This window comes from Mytilus edulis, chromosome 6 (assembly GCF_963676685.1).
Source record: "Mytilus edulis chromosome 6, xbMytEdul2.2, whole genome shotgun sequence".
Classification (NCBI taxonomy): domain Eukaryota; kingdom Metazoa; phylum Mollusca; class Bivalvia; order Mytilida; family Mytilidae; genus Mytilus; species Mytilus edulis.
The window spans coordinates 74,664,108-74,688,295 of NC_092349.1; the positions used below are offsets into that span (position 1 = coordinate 74,664,108).

General features: G+C 31.5%; 2 protein-coding genes across 2 annotated transcripts in view; one reads left to right on the forward strand and one right to left on the reverse strand.

The window, feature by feature from the left end:
- The window catches only part of LOC139528404 (inositol polyphosphate 5-phosphatase K-like), a gene marked incomplete in the record, with an annotated part of 185,125 nt that overhangs the window by 101,667 nt on the left and 59,270 nt on the right, over positions 1-24,188 (reverse strand).
- The window catches only part of LOC139528402 (uncharacterized), a 47,024-nt gene continuing 34,196 nt past the window's right edge, over positions 11,361-24,188 (forward strand). Inside the window, exon 1 of the mRNA XM_071324379.1 lies at positions 11,361-11,464. The gene's annotated coding sequence lies outside the window, so the exon portion shown is untranslated. The remainder of the gene's footprint in view (positions 11,465-24,188) is intronic.

A 24,188-nucleotide genomic window follows, 5' to 3' on the forward strand; every position in this document is an offset into this window, starting at 1 on the left:
TTTTATGTGCGTATTGTTATGCGTTTACTTTTCTACATTGGCTAGAGGTATAGGGGGAGGGTTGAGAACTCACAAACATGTTTAACCCCGCCGCATTTTTGCGCCTGTCCCAAGTCAGGAGCCTCTGGCCTTTGTTTGTTTTGTATTATTTTAATTTTAGTTTCTTGTGTACAATTTGGAAATTAGTATGGCGTTCATTATCACTGAACTAGTATATATTTGTTTAGGGGCCAACTGAAGGATGCCTCCGGGTGCGGGAATTTCTCGCTACACCTGTTGGTGACCTTCTGCTGTTTTTTTCTATGGTCGGGTTGTTGTCTCTTTGGCACATTCCCCATTTCCATTCTCAATTTTATGTTCCTTTGGAATTTCAACCAAAGATGAAGAACTGGATCTTCCATCACTGTATTGGATACCTAAACTACATAAGTGTCCTTACAAACAACGGTATATTGCTGGGTCTTCCAATTGCTCCACGAAACCTATTTCTAAATTATTAACATCTATTTTATCAGCAATCAAAGGCGGGCTTCAAAGTAATTGTGAAACTGCCTATTCTAGAGGTGGCGTGAATCAGATATGGATACTTAAACATTCCAAAGATCTTTTAGAGTACATACAATCTAACTCACTTTCATCTTGCAATAGTATTAAATCATTTGACTATTCTACACTTTACACAAGTATTCCACATTCCAAACTAAAAGACAAATTGAAAGAGTTGGTATTGCTTTGTTTCATAAAAAGAGAATGGCCAACGTAGATACAAGTATCTTGTCTCAGGGAGGGATACATCCTACTTTGTAAAGGATCACTCTGATTCAAACAAAAAATTCTCTAAAACTGACATTATCAAGATGCTTGATTTTTTTATTCATTCATTCATATCTTTATTTCCTCTTTATAGAGGTAACATGAATTAAATTATCATGAACAATAAATTAATACATTAATAATAGAAAATAGAATAATTAAAAACCATTTATAAAAAAGGTCTTTCCACCAAAAATCATGTATTTTGATATGAAAGTAGTAAAATTCGGTTTAAAATGTAATTTCCAGCGTCAAATGAAAGCTTAATGAACGCTGATTTCAAAAATATATGGTTACTATGAAATATTTTTTTTAAATAAGCGAGATCATTTTTAACTTCCGGTTTGAAAAATGTTTCTTCTGGTATTATTTGAAAGTTTACTTGACACTGATTCCAAAAATATCTCGTTTGATATACTTTTATATTAATAAAGTACAAAACATAGCTACTTCCGGTTTACACAAGGCCACTTCCGGTTAGCTTTTCAAAGGTTAAATGGCTTGAAACCTTATGCAAAAAGTCCCAGTGTTTATCATGTATACATATGAGGTAAAAGCAAATGTCAAAATCTAGAACGTCAATTTAACCTATGACCTTGAGCTCAATTTCAAGGTCATCAACCAAGGACCTCAAATCAAAAGACCCTAGGTCTTAATTATATTTGGTTCATGAGTTATATCACCATATGCATATTTTTAAATAAAAGAGGGGAGAAAACTCTAATTTGAAGTAAGCGTACCCTTTAAACCAATATGTATGTGTTACGACATGTTGCAACTAACAATTAAGTAAACATATGTTGTCGATGTCTTATATTGTGTTTGAAAAGAGGTCAATATAAGCCAAAATCCAAATTTAGAAATGACCTTGACCTTTGACCTTGACCCTATTTTCTATTTTTTGACCAAGGACCTCAAATCAAAACAACCTAGGTCTTTATCACTTATGGTTTACCAATTACAATTACATTTTACTTATTTTAAATACGGAAGGGGAAATAACTCTCATATGGAGTTTCCAGACCGCTTCGGTCAAAATTATTTTTAAGATCCTGAGGACATAATAAGCATATTGGTGTAATCATTTTGTCGTAATCTTTAACGGTTGCGAAGGTGATTTGTACACATGAAAAACAGTGTTTGGGGAGATAACTCTTACAATAAAAAATGTTCGGCTTAGAAGGGTCAGTTTCAAAAGTGTAATAACTGTTCGATATCATACGCTAAAATTCTAAGCGACATCTTGCGAAACAAAAAAAGCACCATCTTCTTATATCTCCATTAAAAGTCATCAAATCAATAGATGTTCCTTGTAAAAAGTAGACGTTGTTGATACATAGATTTCCGTCATATTGATGTAAAATTACAATCAGGTCATCGATTTTGTTTTTACGGTTAACTTATTCAAAGTTGTGTTGAAAGAAAAAAATTAGAAACGTCGAAATAAGTGTAACGTTCTCGTGTTGTAAGCCGAAAATAGCTGGTTTAAATACATCGTTTTGGTACGTTTTTACAGTACCTACTATTTTATCAGATTGGCTAATACACCAACAGCGGAGTGACCATAAGATATCATAACAGCAGATTGTGTGTCGACGGACATGGAATTTTGGATTTGATTATTTTAAGACAAATTGACGAACGATTTTCGCAGATTTATATGCTCTCGATACACATGTTGAACCTATTTTGAAACGATTCAATCAGGAAGGAGAAATGTCATGAAACAACTTTAGATCAGTATATTTACAAGCATTACTTTATTATTGATTTTCTCGAGTTTTCTATAACACTAGCGAATTTTCTATTGAACTCATTCACTAGATATCTAACCGACCCGCTGTTACTCAAATTTTAAGATTTAAAAAGCAATACTTGAATGAGTCAACAAAAAAGTAATGCCTGATAGCCATTTTTAATCAATGTTATTATAAGATATGGTTAATATATTTGTATCACATGAATTTCATTAGTCATTTCAGAAATTAAAATAATTGATTGGAATGGCAACCAAATAGGTTTAAATGAAAATCGATATCCGTTATCGGAATTCCATTTGGAAGTAACTGTGCACCACTTATTGCGGACCTGTTTTTGTATTGCCAGGAGTTACAATTGATTATAAAATCAGCAAAGACCCATCCAAACAATATCTGATACACAAATTTAATAATACTTTTAGATATTTGGATGATATTTTGGATCTCAATAATGACGACTTCAGTATGTATACTAAAGAAATTTCTCCTGTTGAACTTACTTTAAATAAAGCTAATACTAACAATGACCACTGCCCTGTCCTTGACCTTATTATCTTTATATCACAAACGGAAAGCTTGATACTAAAATTTATGATAAAAGAGATGATTTTTCATTTCCTATCGTTAATTATCCATTTTTAGATGGTGAAATTCCCTTGTCACCGTCTAACGGTGTTTATTTATCTCAACTTGTACGATTCGCTCCTGTATGTAACAATGATTTAGATTTTAACGAGAGAAATTTATGTATTACTGAAAATTATTACACCAGGGTTTTCGATATCACAAACTAAAACATTTACTAAATTTCATCATCGGTATAAGGACATCATTCGTAAATATAGCTCAACATGCAGACCTCTTATACGTTCAGGTATTTCACATCCAATTTTTTATGGAAATATTCTTTACAAAGCAGAAAATTGTCAGAATTCACCTCAGAAGCTAACAAAACCTTTAAATATATACTTATTAAGAAGAAATTAAGTTACGATACTGTTGTCCGGTCATTAAAGATTGCATATTTTGATTCACTTATAGGGTCTTTGCATCTAAACTAAACACATTTATTTAAAAACCAGTTGTTGGCATGAAACGGGTTGTGTTCTTCTCATATATGTTCTGATGGTATAATACTAAACCCCTAACAGGAAGGATTGTGCCTGATATTGATATGATGAAGACATAATCTTTCAATCAGTTTAATTGAAGTCTAGAGCTGGCATGTCATTTAACTGCTGTTATTTATGTATTATTGTAGTTTTGTTTATTTTCTTTGGTTACACCTTCTGACATCAGACTCGGACTTCTCTTGAACTGAATTGTTATGTGCGTATTGTTATTTATGCGTTAACTTTTCTACATTGGCTAGAGGTATAGGAGAAGGGTTGAGATCTAATAAACATTTTTAACCCCGCCGCACTTTTGCGCCTGTCCTACGTCGGCAGGCTCTGTCCTTTGTTAGTCTTGTATTATTTTTACTTTTAGTTTCTTGTGTACAATGTAGAGTTAAGAATGGCGTTCATTATCACTGAACTAGTATATATATTTGTTTAGGGGCCAGCTGAAGGACGCCTCCGGGTGCGGAAATTTCTCGCTGCATTGAAGACCTGTTGGTGACCTTCTGCTGTTGTCTGCTCTATGGTCGGGTTGTTGTCTCTTTGACAAATTCCCCATTTCCATTTTCAATTTTGTTTTGATTTATTTTTATTCTAGTGGTAAATATAAACTCATCACAGATACCAGGATTAAAATTTTATATTTACGCCAAACGCGCGTTTCGTCTACTTAAGACTCAAAAGTGATGCTTGAATCCCAAAATGTGTAAAAGGCCAAATAAAGTATGAAGTTTTGTTAACAGTTAATTTATATTTAAAAACATATCAATGATAACTCTAGTCAACACAGAAGTCTATTGGACTTGTGATACCCTCGGGGAAATAAATCTCCACCAGCAGTGGCATCGACAAATATGTTTTTCAGTCACTATTAACAGAAAAATATGAGTTAAAACATTAATATCACCTTATCTAATAACATATAAAAAAAATCTGTATCCTTGATTACACTCCTTACGAAGGGGAATGCGATTGATTAAATAATTAATCAGTAATTAATGTCCATCGGTAAAAAAATAATGTATGTTTGTTCACGACAGTCACATGGTTCTTATGTCATAAAATATATTAACTAATCTTATATTGAAAAGTCTATCATGTTTTGCGATTTCAAAACATTAATCTAAGAAAAGATTTATAGCTTTATCTGACACTGTTATACTAATGTTTTTGTAATGTCTGGTTCTTATACTTATAACAGAAGACAGCCTTAATTACCATAATGGTCAAGCGTTTACTACCAAAGACAGGGACAACGATCCATGGACAAACGTTCAATACAAAAACAATTGTGGAATATACAGACATGGTGCATGGTGGTATAAAACATGTGCATATTCCAATCTGAATGGGTTATATATTGGAGGAGGACAGACCAGATATACCGGAGTATTGTGGTATAATTGGAAGAAAAACCTATATTCAATGAAATCTTCTTCAATGATGATGAGGAGACTGTAAAAGCATGTCAATTAATATAACTGCTATAATAAAACAAATTCTTTTAAAATATTTCGTTTTGCATTGTATCATTTTTTTTACTTAGCAGGATATCATTGCACGTTTTTTGCATTTTGAATATGAATTTGTCTATTTTGCCGATCTTAATTTTAGTATCTAACTTGCTGTGGAAATTCACAATCGTCTCGCTCATGTAATATCTAACAATGTCCTTTAGCAATACATCAGTTTAAAGAAAGCTTGCATTTTATATCACTCGACTAGCTATAGTAAAAAGAAAATTTGCATTTAACAAGAATCATTGGCATATCTAGACAGCTATAGATAAGATATGTTACAGTAAAACAGGGATGATATCAATTATCAGGTTATAAAAGAGGGACGAAAGATACCAAAGGGACAGTCAAACTCATAAATCTAAAACAAACTGACAACGCCATGGCTAAACATGAAAAGGACAAACAAACAACAGCACACACGACACGAATAAACAACACGAACCCCACCAAAAAACTAGGGGTGATCCCAGGTGCTCCGGAAGGGTAAGCAGATCCTTTTATAAAGGAGGAGGTTTGACCAGTCGACGTTTTTCTTTGCCAAATGAATTTCCTTTTAAAATAGTATTATAAACCTTTTTTTTATAAACATTTTATTTTTGTATCATATTTTGAATTTTATCCTTTATTTTAGTATTAGGACTTCAAACTTCAAAAATTACGTGTTAAATACCAAATCTGCCAAAAACAGAATCATTTTAATATCTATTCATTGCTATTAACATATGAGCAACAGCTTCATAGATAAAATTTCTGCGTTACAGAATGTATTGAAGAAAGATGTCAGCATGATCTGTGTAAAATATATTGCTTGGTGAAAGTTACTGCTCATATATATTTCGACCAAAAACTATGCGTTAAATTTTTACTAAAAATGTACTGTGTAACTTTTGATATATATGACGTCAAAGTATCGTTACAGGTGATTTTTGGGGATTGAAGTGTCCAAACATGTTCATGTATTAATACAATTGAGATAATTTCTAAGGCGTTACATATGTTTATTATTTTACAATGTCATAGACTAAAAAGGCTGTTATGTACCTCCTTTGTTTTTTTTAAATAAATAAGGCCAATTTTCTCGTCAAATAAGGTTTTCGACTTAAATAAGAGATTTCAATACAGTGGCTGTATTTGATAGTTGAAAATTGCGGTCACGAGAGTTTTTTCGTTGAAATAAGTTAAGTGTTATTAAGTTTTTTTTTTTTTTATTACATATCGGTAATTGCGGTATGTTGATTAAATGTCAACCTGTCTGTGATATTTGTTTTGTCTCTTATAATTATATTTAAAATAAAGGATGCAGCTTGCGGACATTTACATACAAACGGGAAAACCACCGGTCTAATCTATATAAAAAAAGAGAAACGAGAAACACGTAAAGATCACATAAACAAACGACAACTACTGTACATCAGATTTCTGATTTAGAACAGGTGCAAACATTTGCAGCTTGATTAAACGTTGTAATGGTACCAAACCTTCTCCCTTTTTCTGAAACAATAGTATAACATTACAACATAGAAAAAAACACGATAAAATAGCAATTGGAAGGCTTAACTCAATAAAAAACGTAAATAAACACACTATGTACGAATAAATTTGATCTGCGATACCTGATTGCAAATACAAAGTTCATCAATTAAAATTATTAGGGATAAACATTTAAGGTCTAAAGTAAATAAAGTAGTTCATACAAAGCCATGGTAAGATACAACTGTGAAATGTTTAACACTATTTAAAGCATGTTTAAGGTTGCATTTCTGTAAATATTGACAATACAAATTACCATAGGAACCATAGGAACTCCTTTTACGTCTAAAGCTGTACAACTTTTACTATGAAGTTCTGAAAAAAATCTTATCCTAAAATTGATCAAAATATAGGGCTGTGCGGCAAAAATTGCAACACTAATTTTCTTTACTACCCCTACATCGAATGAAGGGTTACCACAGATTTCAATATAAACAATATGCACATGTATATTTACTGGTAACATTCCCAAGTTATGTCTCTGTGAGATGAAACACAGAGAACATAACTGGGAACCCGTATGTAAACAAAACTAATTTTCTATAAATATTCTAAATCTCCTCAAAAGAGGCGTGGTTTGAGAAACAGCTGTTTTTACAAAGTGCAACCTTAAATGAGTATACACATAGGTCAAGTACCAGAAGAACAATTTGGTGTTGCTGAAGTGTTTTACACCAATAATGATAATGATATTTTGAAATTTTGTGATGTTAAGAGTTAACGTGTATGTATGGGCCTCAATTTTGTACAAATAAATTAAAAACAAAGTTCCTAAACATCAATTGCATATTTATCTGTTGACATTTGAATCGCCTTGGGCCAATTTGACATTACAATCACACTAATTAAAAAGAATGGTGCTAACAAAAACCAGTGTTTCAATCTTAAAAATATAATCTGGTTGCTTTTTACTCTTTCCTGGTCCAGTATAAAATAGTCATTCAAATGGTCTCTAGAATTCTTTGTTCTCAATTCCTTTGTTCTAGATTTTGCAAGTGTAATTTAAGATTTTAGTTGTGAGTTTTCTTATATATTTCTTTCTAACTCAGCCAAATTTGTTTAATTGGCTGCTGTTTGACATTTAAAAAAATCTCTAAATACACATTAATTTGTCTCACAAATTTACATTCTCGGTTAATTTCGGGTATATTCATATACAATCTATGACGTTATTTCTTCTTTACAATAGGATGAATGGCAGTTTTGACAATTTTTATAAAATATTCACATGATGTATGTATGTTTCTAAAACATGTATATTTGGTCAAATTACGCAAAATATATTGTATTTTTTACCTTTGTTTATATTTTGTTGAAATTCTATCAATGTCTTAATTGGTTGCATACAGTCTTATTTATAATAATAGGTTACGTCAAAAAGTAATTAAAAACATGTTTAATTGTTATAGTACAATATCACAGATACCTTTATTTTGTATTTCGTCTTTATGAAAAATTCCAAAAACACATTATATTTCCTATAGATTCAGATCAAGTGTTTGAAGGATCCCCAGAGTCAAGAATTGAAAAAAAAATCTTTCATCTTTGCCGTTCGACCATATAGATTTTCTAAAGCTGAAATATTTATATCTTGAAGGTAACGAAAAATAACTGTAAATATGTTTGTTGAACTAGAAAGGCTTGGGTATGTTCCATTTTTTATGCAATTAAAAATTTTAGGATAATTTATATTTGTGTGAAAAGTATAAACGATAGTATAGAGGGTAATCGACCTCAAGTGAAAAAGTTATAACATGTATAAGTGGAAGGACAAAGCTTACAGAGAAAAAAAACGAACAAAAAATCAGATTCCGTCTACAAAACACTTTGGATTTTTTTCTTGATCAAATTCCAATTTCTAAAGGATAGCGAAATGTGCATTCTTGTGTTGTTCGTTTGTGTATCATTCAGAAGTAGAGAATACAATTTTGACGTATTTTTTTCTTCTCAAGTCTCAATATTGAAGATTACTAGTATTATAGAATTATAGAACATAAGTTAGAGGGAAGAAGAGAGAGGGCGAAGAAAATAATGTTACTATGTCGGGGCCTTTTATAACAGACGAAACGTTAGGGATTTTTCTCATGGCTGATGGTCTTATTGTTGCCTATTGTAATTGCTTACATCCACTTCATTCGATAAGGCAGCTGGGGTATCTAAAATTCGGTGATAAATGTTTCGTAAGCTTAATTCGTTGAGGGACTTTTCGGTCAAAGTAATTTCAAATTTCAATATAAATGGTGGTAGTGTATTAATAGAACTCTTGATTATTCAACGAATATCATCAAAATTACAGTAGGTATTGTTTAATGTGTCAACCAAATGTATCAATGACGTATCTTTACTGAGTTTGGTCATTAAAAAAGACAACAGTAGTATAACGCTGTTCAAAAGTCATAAATCGAATGAAAAAAAAACAACAAATTCGGATAACAAGCTAAACCCAAGGGAAACGCATCAACTATAAGAGGAAAACAACGAAACAACAGAACACTGAAGTGCAACGGCAATGCAACATGCATTGAAACAAACTATTAAATAATATTTGCCATATTCCTGACTTGGTCCAGGACAGTTTAAGAAAAAAATAAACTGATTGTCATAGCAATGCGTGAATAAATCGGCTATCAATGGGGCGCAGTAAGTGCCTATAGGAATACCTGCAACTTGTTGGTACACTTTATAGACGAAACGTACATATTTCTTACAGGAGAGAATTTAAAGATTTAATCATATCTTTTACATTTCCAGTAAGTGTAACTAGCATACTTTACTTTTTCGTTACAGAAATAGGCTTTAAATGAGATTAAGAAAATAAATTTGCAATGAGATCTTTTCAGACCATTTAATTGAATATGAAATAAGATTGATTAGAAGTGTAGTGTAGACAGGAGAAAAATTAAAACTGCAAACAAATTAAAAGGACCATTAAAAGCATGTATTTTTAAAACCTCTAAAAAATGTTTAACACTCCAAAAATACCATTATTTGCATCTGCTTTATTACAAAAGTTAACAACAAGTTCTTTAATAGAAGTAAGGGATGTAGTCAGAAACACTGATATATAGATTAGAAGTATAACACTAACTAGATGCGTAGATGAAACTAAATTTAAATGGTTGTTTTTGCAATTTAGGTAACCAGTTCATAGTTGGGACTTTTAAATGTTCGGAAGAGGCTTTAAGCTGAATATTTGCGCTTATATGCTTGTTTAAATTTTGTCATTCTGTAGAGTGTACGGGCCTGAATGAAAAATTGATAATTTCTTTTTTGAGAACTTACGTGTAGTATATGCGTCAGACTACTACTACATTATCGACTGCTTTGTCTGCCGGTATAAACACAAATCGCTTTGTGAGTACTTGGAGTTTATTGTTCACCCTACAAATGTGTATAATATGGACCCTTTTACTGGTGTTAATTTCAGAATTGTTTTCAAAATGAGATATACGAATATCAACAGTATTTATAACAGTATTAAAATTATTAAATCTCCGTTTTTAAGTCTATAGATTTAAAAAAATAAACTAACTTGTTGAAGATAAACAATTTTTCGTTTAAATGACAAAAGCTAATATGGTCATCAATTTTGTTTTTACGGTTCCACAGTATTCAAAGTAGTGGTGCATGATGAAAAACAAATACAACAAAATGTCGAAATAAGCGAAACATCATCATTATCATGGTGTTGTAGGCCGTATCACGTCGAATGTGCACGGTTTCTACTAACACCTAGACCCCAGATTGGTTTTACACCAAAATACAAAGTCCATATGATGACTTGACATCACTAAAAACAAAATGCATGTATCAACATCACAATATTTTTAAATAAAAATCTTTGGACTTGAAATTCTTGATTTTATAAATTTATACAAATTCTATGAACGTTTTTATCATCTTCATATTATTTCTATAGAAACATTTATCTACTTAGTAATAGATAAGAAAATAAAAGTGAATTATGTAAATTGCAGGCCTTTGATAGCCTGGTCTTATTTTGTATTATCAGAATCATATCGAGTTTACATGGTTTTTTTTGGAGACAACTGCAGTCTGTTATGCCTTATTCGGTTGCTGTAACGTGTAATAATTGGTGTTTTAATTTGTTGAAAAATTGAACTACATAGTTATTAAACAAAGTACCAAGGAGTGATTCCTTTGTCTATTTTGCTCGAATTTGAATTCAAAGTTATCACCGGAAAGTGAGTATTCACTCCTTACCTTTGTTTATCACAGAGCACACATATAAGTAGGTATATATCTTAAAATGGCACCAAACAGATCTTAACGCCGACTTGCAGTAGTCTTGTGTAGCTGATTTAATAGATAAACACCTTAGTTTTTGTTTGCTTATCGTTCATTCATTGAAGACTATACTAAATCCAGGTAGCATGTTTGTGAAAAAGTTTTTTTCTTTTATTCTGGAATCATAAGAAGTTGATAATTTCGGCATTTCATCAATGTTATGCTTATTTTGTGAATAATAAACCATTATGTTTATCTCATGGTATTGTAAAAACTAATATTGACTAAAGTGTTATGTATCAAAACTACTCTATTGATATTTGTGTTTTTGAAACTGTATATCTTTAGAAAAGGTAAAGTATACACTTATTAGTAGCGACTTTCATCACGAAATGTATTGCTTAACTGAAAAGTCGACGTGGCAACGTTCTGGCAATAGCTAATGCGTTAACAAATTGATAAACAACATAAATTGGTGAGTATTTCAAATTTTTCTAAAATAATAATAAAATTATATTATTTTGCGCAATTTCGACCATAATATTAGTATTATTTCCGATAAGAGATAAAGAAATAACCAATGCTTATAAAGAAGTACGTTGAACATATCCATAACATGCTTAATAATATTTGAACGCTAAAAACTTGTAAAATAATGTTTTGGTTAACTTTAAAAAATAATCAATACTGCTAAAGATAACAGAAATCATGAGAACTTAAAATTCATTTTTTAATTATTTTTTTTTGGTATTACGTTCAAAAAAGTCCGGTTTTGTTAAAATTCTGAATGGGAATAGTAAAAGACATTTCCACAACGAAATTATTTAATAAATCCTTCTTCTCCAGTAATCTTTGATAAGCACTACATTTATATGCAAAATGCCTTACGTAACTAGCATTCATGTTGATAAAAAATATACATTTATTTCTCAATCAATACATGCAGCCGAGAAAGAAAAAATAAATCCAATGCAAAGATAAATAAATTTTTAAAAACATCATATCAAGATGGCTTAAATTGAAAATAATTATCTTGCATCGAGTTGAGAATGGAAATTGACAATGTGTCACAGAGACCAAACCCGGCCTGAATGAAAAGAACAGCTGAATGCCGCTAATGGATCTCCAACTAAGTGGGGAAAATTCCGCTCCAGGGTTATGTTTTATTAGAATCCGACATTTAAGCTTCCTAATAAACTCCAATAGCAATGACTGCACGCGCTTCCCACCACAACGTCACAAAAATGCATAGGAATGAAACGCTTAACTTAACTTGTATTTTCAAGGTTTTAGCACACAAATATTATGATAAGACTGTCATGCTTTAATTCTACAATGTCATAAAGTTGAAACAGAGTTGATCCTCTGCACATTTTATGCATAGTGCGCTTTCCAGTGCTTCGGTGAATGATTTACACTCCTTTAAATCACTCAAAGAATCATTCAATTCTTATCTTAAATGAAACTTGATAAACCAAAATGTCCGTAACAATATTGAGACATATATTTAGTGATCCAGGTTTAGAAAAGATCGTAAAATAATTTGATAAATATATTTTTATAGAATTTCCAGGTTACATTTGTGTACTAAATATAGCGAGTAAGAGCTTACGTGCTACGAAAAGTAAAGAAAAATTCAATCACTTTTAGTAACAGTTCATTCACATAAGTTTAAAAAATAGTTTTCAAAGGTACCAGGCATTACATCCAATACGCCAGACGCGCGTTTTGTCTTCATAAGACATCAGTGACACTCAGATCAAAGTAAATATAAAGCCAAACAGGTACAAAGTTGAAGAGCATTGATGACCCAAAATTCCAAATAGTTGTGCCAAACACTGCTAAGAAAATCTATACCTGGGACCTGAGACTACTATAACACACAGGAAAATCCTTAGTATTTTAAAAATTCATACTTTTGTTGACTGGAAATTTATAAACATAACTATATAATTGATATTCATGTCAACACCGAGGTTCTGACTATTAGACTGGTGATATATGTACCCTAGTGGTAAAACTTTCATAGTTCATCATCTTGAGTTTCGTCCTACAATTGTATAGCTAGAAACGATAAAGAAAAATTGAGAAATATATTGCTACCTTTTGTTGTTTTATTAGTTTTGTTTTACCGAGGTCTTAGGAAGTGTCAGTGTAGCAGTCAATCAATAAATCCATTTCAATCAATTGATTGCACTAAAAGTCTAAGCGATTTTCTAGTCTCACATTAGCCCCCTCTCTCATTATCACATAAAAGAATTATGTCGAATATTCAATAATGAATAATGAAATAGTTCATTATTTACTATTCAAAATTTATAAATTCGTGGTGAATAATGAATAATAAAATAGTTTATATTTCAGTATTCAAGTTGAAAAGTGAAAGATGCAATAGACACTTTATGTAGTGACACTCTATCCTTTATTTCTTAATTCGTCATTTTAGTGTTTTTTAAAACAAATATTCAAATTTATACAAGAAAAAAAAATCTTGAAATTTTTATCTCAATTAATTTTCTTTCTGAGAATAAACTACAGGGTTTCCAGAACTATTTTTAACACTAATTCCTTTTTATGATGTATTGACGACCTGAATATCAATATATATATAAAAATCAAAATACTTTACATTGTTTTTATTTTAATTATACTAGACCTGTGATTTCCCCCTGATTATGATATAACTTGTCTATTAGAGGATTTAGAGAGGACCGATGTTTAATGATGAAATATGTATTGTAATACCAATTAGAGGCGTAGCATTTTTTCAAGCTCCACATTGAAGAAGGAAAAAAATCAGGACCCCTTTTTTTCCCAAAGACATAAAATTTTCAACATCCTACACACACAATACTTCTGTTAAAACAAAAAATGAATGAATATACTCTCATTTTATATAAAATATTGCATCAGTAGTGGATTTAGAACTGAGTGATATATTATATATATTACATAACTTCATAACCTTTCTTGTATTTTAGCGTCTGTATTTAATATAAACATGTTGAAATCATCTGATAAACCTGCAAATTTTCTTTTTCGGTTACTGCGGCGCTTCCTCAATGGTTGTTATATGTGACGTCATGGCGTCATTAATCTAAATTTAGCATGATTTTTTTTAATGTCAGCCGTCAATATACATATAAATTAAAACATAGCGTCAATAGAAACAATGCTTAGGATACGTAAAACAAACCATAAAACATGTGATATCCAACGAAAACTGTAAAATACTTCACCATATGTAATATTGATTAATGTGCACGCGTACTTCGACATAAAGGTCTAGTATAACGCCTCTAATATGCGTTGCCGAGCATATTGATTATATACCTTTTATCCTTCTATTGATAAGCTTTCGAATGACATATTAGGAATATCGGTAATTAGGGGCTGAAGAGTCGCAGCAGTCAATTCCATTATTCAAAATATCCGTTCGATATTGAAAATTGGCAATTTCTTAATTTTCACGCGTGTTTTGGCATTTCATCCTCCGTAACATCTATAAAAGGCATTGTCGCATAAAAGACAACTAATGCATATGATCAGGGGATGAATAAGGTCCAGTGAACATTCAAGAAAAAGACAACGTACAGTATTTTTATTTTTATTTATGTTTTGGTATTCAAGCCATCCATACATTAAAACAAGGAATTTCACGTGAAATAATAATAACGATCACGTTGCACGAAAATAACCCTTTACCACCCTCTTATAATAAACATGATAAAGTAATTGAAACCCACTGGTTTATCCTCCGACACGAAATAAACTAAGAAAGATACAAACTTTAAAGAATATATGGATTTTTTTCTTACATCAATTTGAATACTTGTTAAATAATAACAAAAGGAAGAATTAAAAAAAAATGAGTGTCATGAATGAGTCTTATGACAAAACGCGCGTCTGATGTATTAGATTAAATGCTTGGTACCTTTGAAAATTATTTTCTATTTCATTCTTCACGTTTCAACTTGAATTCTATAATATAAACTATTTCATTATTCATTATGCATCACTGAACGTTGAATAGAAAATTCTGAACTGTTTCATTATTAATTTTTAAACGTTAAATAATTAACTATTTCTTTATTGATTTTTGAATTATGAATAATGAAAAATGAATAATGGACGTGCTTCAGTGTGGGGTTGTCTTCAAAATTTATGTAGGTGTAAGCCATTCTTGTCTAAAAAAAAAACTATTTGAAAATTACATTAACTTAAATTCAGTTCTTAAGGTTATGTAAATATTTAGGAAAGAATGGCCTTTTTTTTTTAATAAAAATGAATAAATCAGAATTGAAAAAGGACGGTCGTTTTTATATATAATTTATCAAAACATGACACATATTTTGGTCAAATCACTGTAAACCCAATCATTTGAAGTGACCCCGTTATCATTGATTCTGTTTCCAATTCAATGATTTGTTAATGGATGTATGCTTAATCATGACCATTCAAATCAACCACAGTGTCAGTGTTTGTGTCAGTAATAATGTCCGTCTTTCACATCACATTTTGTACAAGTTATAACCATTTTAAAGCAATATTTAGTACATGTTATAACATGTATGAGGTACTTTTGTACACGTTATTACTTGAATTTTGCATTGTACAAATTATAACATGTACAAAATGTTTGTACATGTTATAACCTGTGCAAAATTTCAACTCTTACACTACATATACATAAATTTGAATATCGTCTCACACCTGTGTGTAATAAAATTAAAAAGAAGGTCTACGTATGAGACTTGCTAATATTTAGCCGATCAAAATCAGGTTTTCATGTCCTAAGTCTTAAACAGGTTTCAAAGCGTGGTCTGCAATTTTAGCGTACCATAGCTATGAAAATCGTAGTTATTGTTGATGAAAATAAGAAGGTGTGGTATGAGTGTTAATGAGACATCTTTCCATCCAAGTCCCAATTTATAAGATAAAACCATAACACGGAGCCTTGGCTCACACCAAACAGCAAAAACAATGATAAGGGCAAAATCATTCGAACAAAAGAAACTCAACGATCTAATCTTTATATGAAAATAAACGAGAAACACTTATGAACCTCATCAGAAAACGTCAATCACTGAACATCAAAAAAAATTTAAATGAAAAGTTTAAAATGGGGACAAAAATATGCACTTTTTTCGAAGATGAGAATTAAGTACTCAAATATCTGCAAAGGCATTCAAAATGTAATGCAGACAATTTTTGATTTTTATTTAATTAATTTCTTATTACAATTTTTGCAATAAAATGTTTCAAAGAAAAAATCGCGCTTTTGCCTAAAATCAATAGTTTTAATAGAAAAATAACACTATGTATATATTAGACCAAATGGGCATTTATTTATTTTGGTACATGTACAATGTGTCTTAACCATTATCTTTGGAAAATTCAATGCTATGTATCATTTCTTTTGTTGAATCAGTTTATTTGGGTATTGCTGTAATTTGTGTTTTGATCACCATTTCAACTGTTTACAGTTTCTACCCAAACACTACTATTTAAAGCCAACTTCTCCTATTAGGGTTTACGCCGGAATAAATTTGGTGGAATAAGGAAGTTGATGTATAGTCCAGCGGATATCAGAATAATTGATCACGTTATGGTAAAAGCATGAAACTTGGCATAGTGAAAGATTAAGGGGTATAGACAAAATTCAGATATGGAGCCACGAAAAAAAATTCCAATATGGCCGCCAAATTCAAGATGGCCGACATAAGTATAACATCATTCATTTGATGAAGACTTCCAATTTTAATGAGTTCAGAAGATGTCACAAACTTAATGAAATACAATTAAGATATGTCAGTTATTATTTTCGTAAACCTTATAATAAAGAAATCATCAAAATGGCGTCCAAATTCAAAATGGCGCGTCAAAATGTCTAAGTTTGAAAGTATTCGTAAGTGTACATTATCATTGTGTGATAGAAAGTTACCAAATCCGTGAAACTGATCATTTGATATAAATACAGGCCTACAGTGTATCAACAATACATAGGTGCATAGATTATATTTCCAAAATGGCAGCAATATTCAAAATGGCGCCGTTTAACATGTCAAACTTTTACGTTTCTTTTTAAATATGGTATAAAAATGATTAAAAAATTCGTGATCATTTTTTCAATACAAGTACGTATATACAAACATATTATTATTTAATGTAATAAGTGACATTAGCTATGTAATAAAAATGGTCGAATCAACTCAAAATGGCGTCTTTGACGAGTTTTTTCCCCCCTTAGTTACAGGTAATAACCTTAGAAAATTTAACAATTTTCCTGAAATGAAAAAAAAAAACAAAACATATGCAATATTTAATTCTACAAAGAGAATTTACTTTTTAGAAATGAGGTAGGAAATAAAAAAAACTCCCATTTAGCTATTTAACATAAACATAGATCAAAATTATAATGACAATATGATCAAAATGCAGGAAAATCAGAATAAAGCACAGTGACTCAATCAGTTTCTCTTTCACAGTCCTACTAGCAGTTACATATTGCTGTGCATTTTAATGCTGCTTTCAAGCATTTACATGCTCCGCGACATCATTTCTTACAGTGGATGAGATCTTGGCATGACATTGAAGCGTCAGCAAGCACAGACAAGAATGGTACCCAAGTACCATCAAGTTTTTGCCAACCAAATAAATCTGGTGTTGGCATACTTGGATTTGCACCTAAACAATTGCCCCAAATAACACTACCTTGGTAAGCTGTACGTTTCGTATGTTGAAGAAGTTCATCACGTGTTGGAGGGATATTGTCAATTGTTCTTGTCTTCTGTGTGAATAACTATTTTCTTAACTCATTCATCGTATAATTTGTACTAGACCGATCATACAAAAGCACAACATATCGTTCTATTACTAGCAACTTTACCTGACCATATAGGAAAATAGGTATTTAGTCGGATCTTAACACGTACTTGTGATTTGGTTAAAACCGGTTTTGTTCAAAATATACGAAGAAATGCCGAAATGTTCAGGACTTAATTAAATACGTATTTCGGTAGGATGGTGCAAGCATACGATTTTTATTGCGTCTTACACTTTGAGAAGCGAATAATCTTCAACTACTTTATTCAAATATTGTGTAAAAACGTTAATTTTGAGCTATGAAAGTCAATTGGCTCGAGTATTTTTATTGAGGAAGTTTTAAAAAATTGCAAAGAAATATTTTTACATTGGGTTAGCTTTCATTAGTCTTAACTATCTATAGATTAACAACTTTTGGTTATATTTATAATTTAGAATCATCATTGAAGGTGGGGGACGATTTCGCAGATAATTAATTATATTGATGTGCCATTTGTATGCAAGAGTGACATTTCGTTGTATTATGTGCCAATTCGAAAAAGTTATGCGAGTATTTTCTCCCCTTAACAGGTTCATTATTTTATAATTAAGTTTAGGTTTCTGATATAATTTTGAATAATTACAAAATGTATCAATTCAATATATTTCAGTTTTTGTTATTGGTGTATCAAAAACATTGATGTACGAATATAATTTCATAAATTTGAAACGTTTAAAATGATTACATACCAAAATAAAGAACCGTTCATCATTTTTGAAAAAGACTATGAACGAAAATCGATTTATTTATCTTCCCCCCCTTGGTGACAGATTGATTGGGAAATGAACCAGCGTAATATAATGGTATTCACAGAGAGGGACCAGCAAGCAATTTTTAATTGTAGCTTATTCAACGTTAAAACAATTTTCCAATATAAACGAATGTTACTTTATACAAATATAAGGACTTTGTTAGCTAAATCTACAAATTTTATTAGATATTATGATTTTTTATTGCAATAGATTAATATGCTACTATTACTTTTAACACTTTTAAAATTTCCACTTCATTTGGATTCTCAATAACCTGCAGAAATGCGGACCATGTGTCCCGAGCTGATTTCTTACCTTTCCCAGAAAAAGCTGAGACTGTGTCACAACCGGTAAAGGCATGACACAGTGAAACGACTTTCGATTCAATGGTCTTAGGACAAGGCACCATCCATGAACTGATATATCGGAAGTTCTTCCTAGTGCCAAAACCTATCCTCTGCTATTCAATCTGCAGTCTGTTTGGAATGATTCTTGGAAGGATAATATTTGTTCATGATGAGGTTTATTAGATTCGTTAGTGTATACAAAGCATTCGGTGGCATTTTCAAATTCATTTACCAAACTAGCCATTTCAGGCCCAGCAACCATCAATCTATGAAGCGCTCCTGGATTTTCCGTCAATCAAACATTACCACCATCTGCTTTAACATGCGCATTATTTTGTTCGTCGGCTTGATTAAAAGCCATACAGGAAAATTTCTTCTCGGTCTTGTTGACAAAAAGGGTTGCCGCTAAGAATTGGTCTGTGGGTTTCTGGATTCTTTTTTGGCAACTGAAGCATATCATGCAGACGAATTGGCAGCCATCGTGAATAGTTGGTGTGATCCAAGGCAAAGAACCAAGGAATGATCTTTGCGAGAGCTTCAATATATAATAAAAAGTTACCCTCACGTATAGACCATATAAATATTAATAATGTCTATTCAAATTTAAGAGTTATATACCAGAATTTAAAGTGAAGAGATTGTTTAGATAGTTCCACTCTTCAAATTCTAAGATATCTCATCATATCTCAAAACAACTTTGTACTGGCAGTACGCGTTTGACAATTGACGGTTAAGTGTGCATGCTGTAACTTGGTGTGTTCTTCGTGTTGTTGTAACAGGAGAAGCCTTTAGGAATGAATCAGCTGTACCTGGTGATGTAACCTGTGCATTTACTAAAACACTTGTCCATTCACTATCTTCAAGCCAACTACCAAATGTTTTGAACGCAGCCATTTCTATGTGTAGGCCGCCGAACATTATTACAAAGTGATCCTCGCCAGATTCCATTATAATTGTTTTGCTATTGTGAAAAGGGGTTGGTCAAAAGCAACAACTGGAGTTTGGTCTGGATTTAGTTTTCTTACAGCGTTACGAATAATGTTCAATGAGTGTCGTATCAATGCAACAGATTTTGCTTGCTCATGAAACAGAGATAGAAGGGCAGACACTGCTGGTAATTTATTCGCATCTGGCAGTACTACAGCATGATAGGCGGACCATGACATGTTTGTACTCACTTTAGCATTAACACTTGAATTTTCTGCAACATGTTTCAGCCATTTGAGTTTCCCTTTTAATGCAGCTGGGAATGAGGACATATCAATTGAAAGTTCTCCTTCAACTAATGGGATATCTGGTTCGTTGAATCTTAGTACAGCTGGTGGAAGATTTGAATAACTCTCTGGTAATGGTTAAAGAGAAACTCTCTTTGACTGGCATTTCAACATAGGTTCAGTTTGGAGAAATGTTTTAACAACGCCTTGAACATCTTCTGAAATATGTTGGAATAAAGACATACTTGTACCATCGAATGAATCTTTTGACGATATACTGCTTGGATTGTGATCAATGTTGTCTACAGCAGATGAAGTGAATACATTTTGTAGTAGATTGGTAGGGCAAACTATACCGTCTTTTACATAACGGTCATAAGCCATGGAAGTAGAAATTTCTACCACTCAGTGGTAGGAGACAAATAGTCCAAGTTTTTCCAGCAGCACCTGCATACGGGGTATATATCTCCCAATTGATACGATATTCCCGTGCTTGCATTTCCTATCATGATTTTCTTGATAGAGGGTTACTGCTCACAAGGAAGCTATTAAACCAAGAGTTCCAAATGGTGAAGTTGAAATCATCCCTTCGTAAATTTTAACGGACGCCATCACGAGTTGGTTGACCGTTATGGAATAACCGTTTCACGAATGATATCGGATATGTTCCTTACGTCGTAACTACAATCCCCTTCCCTTTCATGAAAGTGACCTACCGAATTAGACTATTTACCGGATTTGTAATCACATAAGCAACACGACGGGTGCCACATGTGGAGCAGGATCTGCTTACCCTTCCGGAGCACCTGAGATCACCCCTAGTTTTTGGTGGGGTTCGTGTTGTTTATTCTTTAGTTTTCTATGTTGTGTCATGTGTACTATTGTTTTTCTGTTGTCTTTTTCATTTTTAGCCATGGCGTTGTCAGTTTGTTTTAGATTTATGAGTTTGACTGTCCCTTTGGTATCTTTCGTCTCTCTTTTGAAGAAAGTATCTACTACATGTAGATCACGTTTTCTAGTCTTACAGAGGATCATGATTCCCAAATAAGCACAATCTGTAGGTTCATGATCATTTATGTGACGGTTTGATAGTTTCTTTGTACATCTATACATTAGAAGCGCTGTGCTATCGTTAATGTCGACTGAGAATATAAACGATCCTGAATGTTGGGTCCAAACTAAATCATACTGACCAAAGAAAGCAATGACTGGGTAGAGATTTTTCCTGACATCACTTTGGGAAGGTTCCTTTAAATTCCTAATTTGATGCGAAAATATCTGTACGAAACAAACGTAGCTGCTTTTGATATGTTGAAAAATTGATTATTTAAGTCTTCTAAGCAGACTCTCGTCAATGCAGGACCAGTGTCATATTTGAAAGCAAGAATGTTTATGGTTTCTGATAATAAGACTTTTGACGGCAATTTTGAAATTTATGGAATTATTTTTTATTGTTCCATATTCATAAAAGATTAATTAGCATCATAACAAGCAATATGCAAAGTTTTGTGCTTTTATTTTCAAATGATCAATTATACCTTTTTTTTTTAACTCTGCATCATGACTGTTGGCGGCCATTTTCAATGTGTCGGCCATTATGGAATTATTTTTGATTGTTCCATATTCATAAAGATTAATAAGCAATATAACTAGCAATATGCAAAGTGTTGTGCTTTTATTTTCAAAAAGAAAATTAAGGACATTAAGCCATATTTTTGGACTCTGCCTCATGACTGTTGGCCACCATTTTGAAATTGGTGGCCATTATGGAATTATTTTTATTGTTCCATATTCAGAAAAGATTAATTATCATCATAACTAGCAATATGCAAAGTTTTGTGTTTTTATTTTCAAATATAAATTATACTATATTTTTAGACTCTGCTTTATGACTGTAGGCGGCCATTATGGAATTTTTTTTTGATGGCTCCATATTCAAAAATATTTATAAGCATCATAACTAACACTGTGCAAAGTTTCATGCTTTTACCACAAAGTGATCAATTGTCCCAAAATATTGGACTTAGCTGCTGGACTAGTAGGAATATATCTGGACATTCTGCGTATTGTTTTAATGAGAAAGTGATTTATCAATACTATTTACCTTTGCGTTTCAATTGAAACAATATGCCACTGTGACCTATCAGTAGTAATTGATAATAGCTGAAAGGGGTCTCCTAATCATCAAGATCGTAAAGTTTTCAAATAAATACGTTTTCAGTTCCAGGGAATATGATTTTGTTTCCGGTAAATTCAAAGATTGTCTTTGGTGGTATTATTTTTTGCCTTTCGGAACAGAAGATAATTTGTAATGAAATGTCAATACATTATTCTTGTAAAAATATTGGCTGAAATTTGTTTTTTAAAATAAGATAAAAATGTGAAAGTGTTCGGACGATGTATGCTTAATCCCATGAATAGCTCACATGGACATTTTCGACAAAACAGACTATTTGCATTCCCTATTGTCATTTTTCTTCTTTTTTTACGACGATGTTCCTTTGGCTCCACCAAACAGTTTTTTTATATATCCCAACTCGTTCGTTATGCCCGTGTATGTAGTGATGTCAAATATTTTAAAGTAAATTTGGCTGTACATGTAGAAAACTTATAAAAATGAAAATACTGTGCTAAAAGCGGTGATATACTGTATGATCCGTGAAAACTCTTCGATCCCTAAACAAACTTATTAGTACGATTATATTAATAATGTTGCAATACGATCTTTGAGTTTTTTTAATTATTTTTTTGGGGAGATGGATAAATACAAATTCACGTTTGTTTTCTATATATATATAGATTTCTTTATCAATATTTTTATTTTTACATTGCACAAGTCATATCTTCTGTCACTAAATGTGTTTCAATTGATTTAAGTCTCTGGTGTTTGAATTAATTATTGTTTTTGACTTTTGACTAACTTTAACTGGGAGTATTCTCAGATTTACCTTTGTGTTAATTGCACCTGTTGACACACTTTGGAATGCATCTTTGTAACTCAATGTTTAATTAATTTGTGTTATAACTCGTCTGAATATTTTAAATATGTTCCACTTTTGATACATGTAGGTATTTAGTATGACGGTACATTTTCATTGCTGCCGTCGTACTATAAACAACACATTTATCTATTTTGTAAAATATATCATTGTTTCTATGGATAGTACTATCTAATTTTTTCTTTAACTTGCAATTTCGGAAGCTGAAATCAGACTGGACCTGCTAGACCAGAAACAGAAAACTTGTGTAAAAAAAAACTGCAGATTATTCTATGGTACTGGTAGATAAAATAGATTAAACAAATGAACCCGAGGTTCAGTCGAGTCCAGTTTAAGTTATATCATGACACACGGCTATTTGTTTTTCAAATTAAAGGAAAATCATTATATTTTTAAACCATGATTGTCCTCGTAAGTTCCTATGGTCACGGTTTTAAAAATTTTGTGTTTTTACAGGATACATGGTACCCCCAGATACCGTATTTTACGGGATATCTTAAACATGAAAAATTTAACTATTACACTCTTTGTTGGTGGTTAAAATAATACTTGTTTATACATTAAATAATATATCATATAACAAAATCCGAAAGTATTTGAATATATAATAACTTATTATTTAAGCATTTTAGTAAGACTAAGATTTTACCCTACTTTAACCAGATTTTCATCGAAAGCAAAATTATAACGTGTATCATTTCGATAATTTTTACTCTGATTAAAGCAATAAGACTTCGTGCAAGTGTGTGTGTCAAATGTGTGAAATAAACGTAGTTTTGAAGACATAAGCAATTAAAAACACAAATCAAGTCAACATTTTGAAATTGACATAATCATTTTGTTACTTACAGTATAAGGTCATTAACAAGGACAGTGGTCACTCATAACTTTCCTCATTTTTACTCGTTGTGTGGGGCTAAATCTAGCAGTACATTGATATTTATGATTATTAATTTTTTTTTTCTTGTCTCTCATTATTCTTTTTAGAATGGCATTAATATTTTATATTATTTTATGTATTC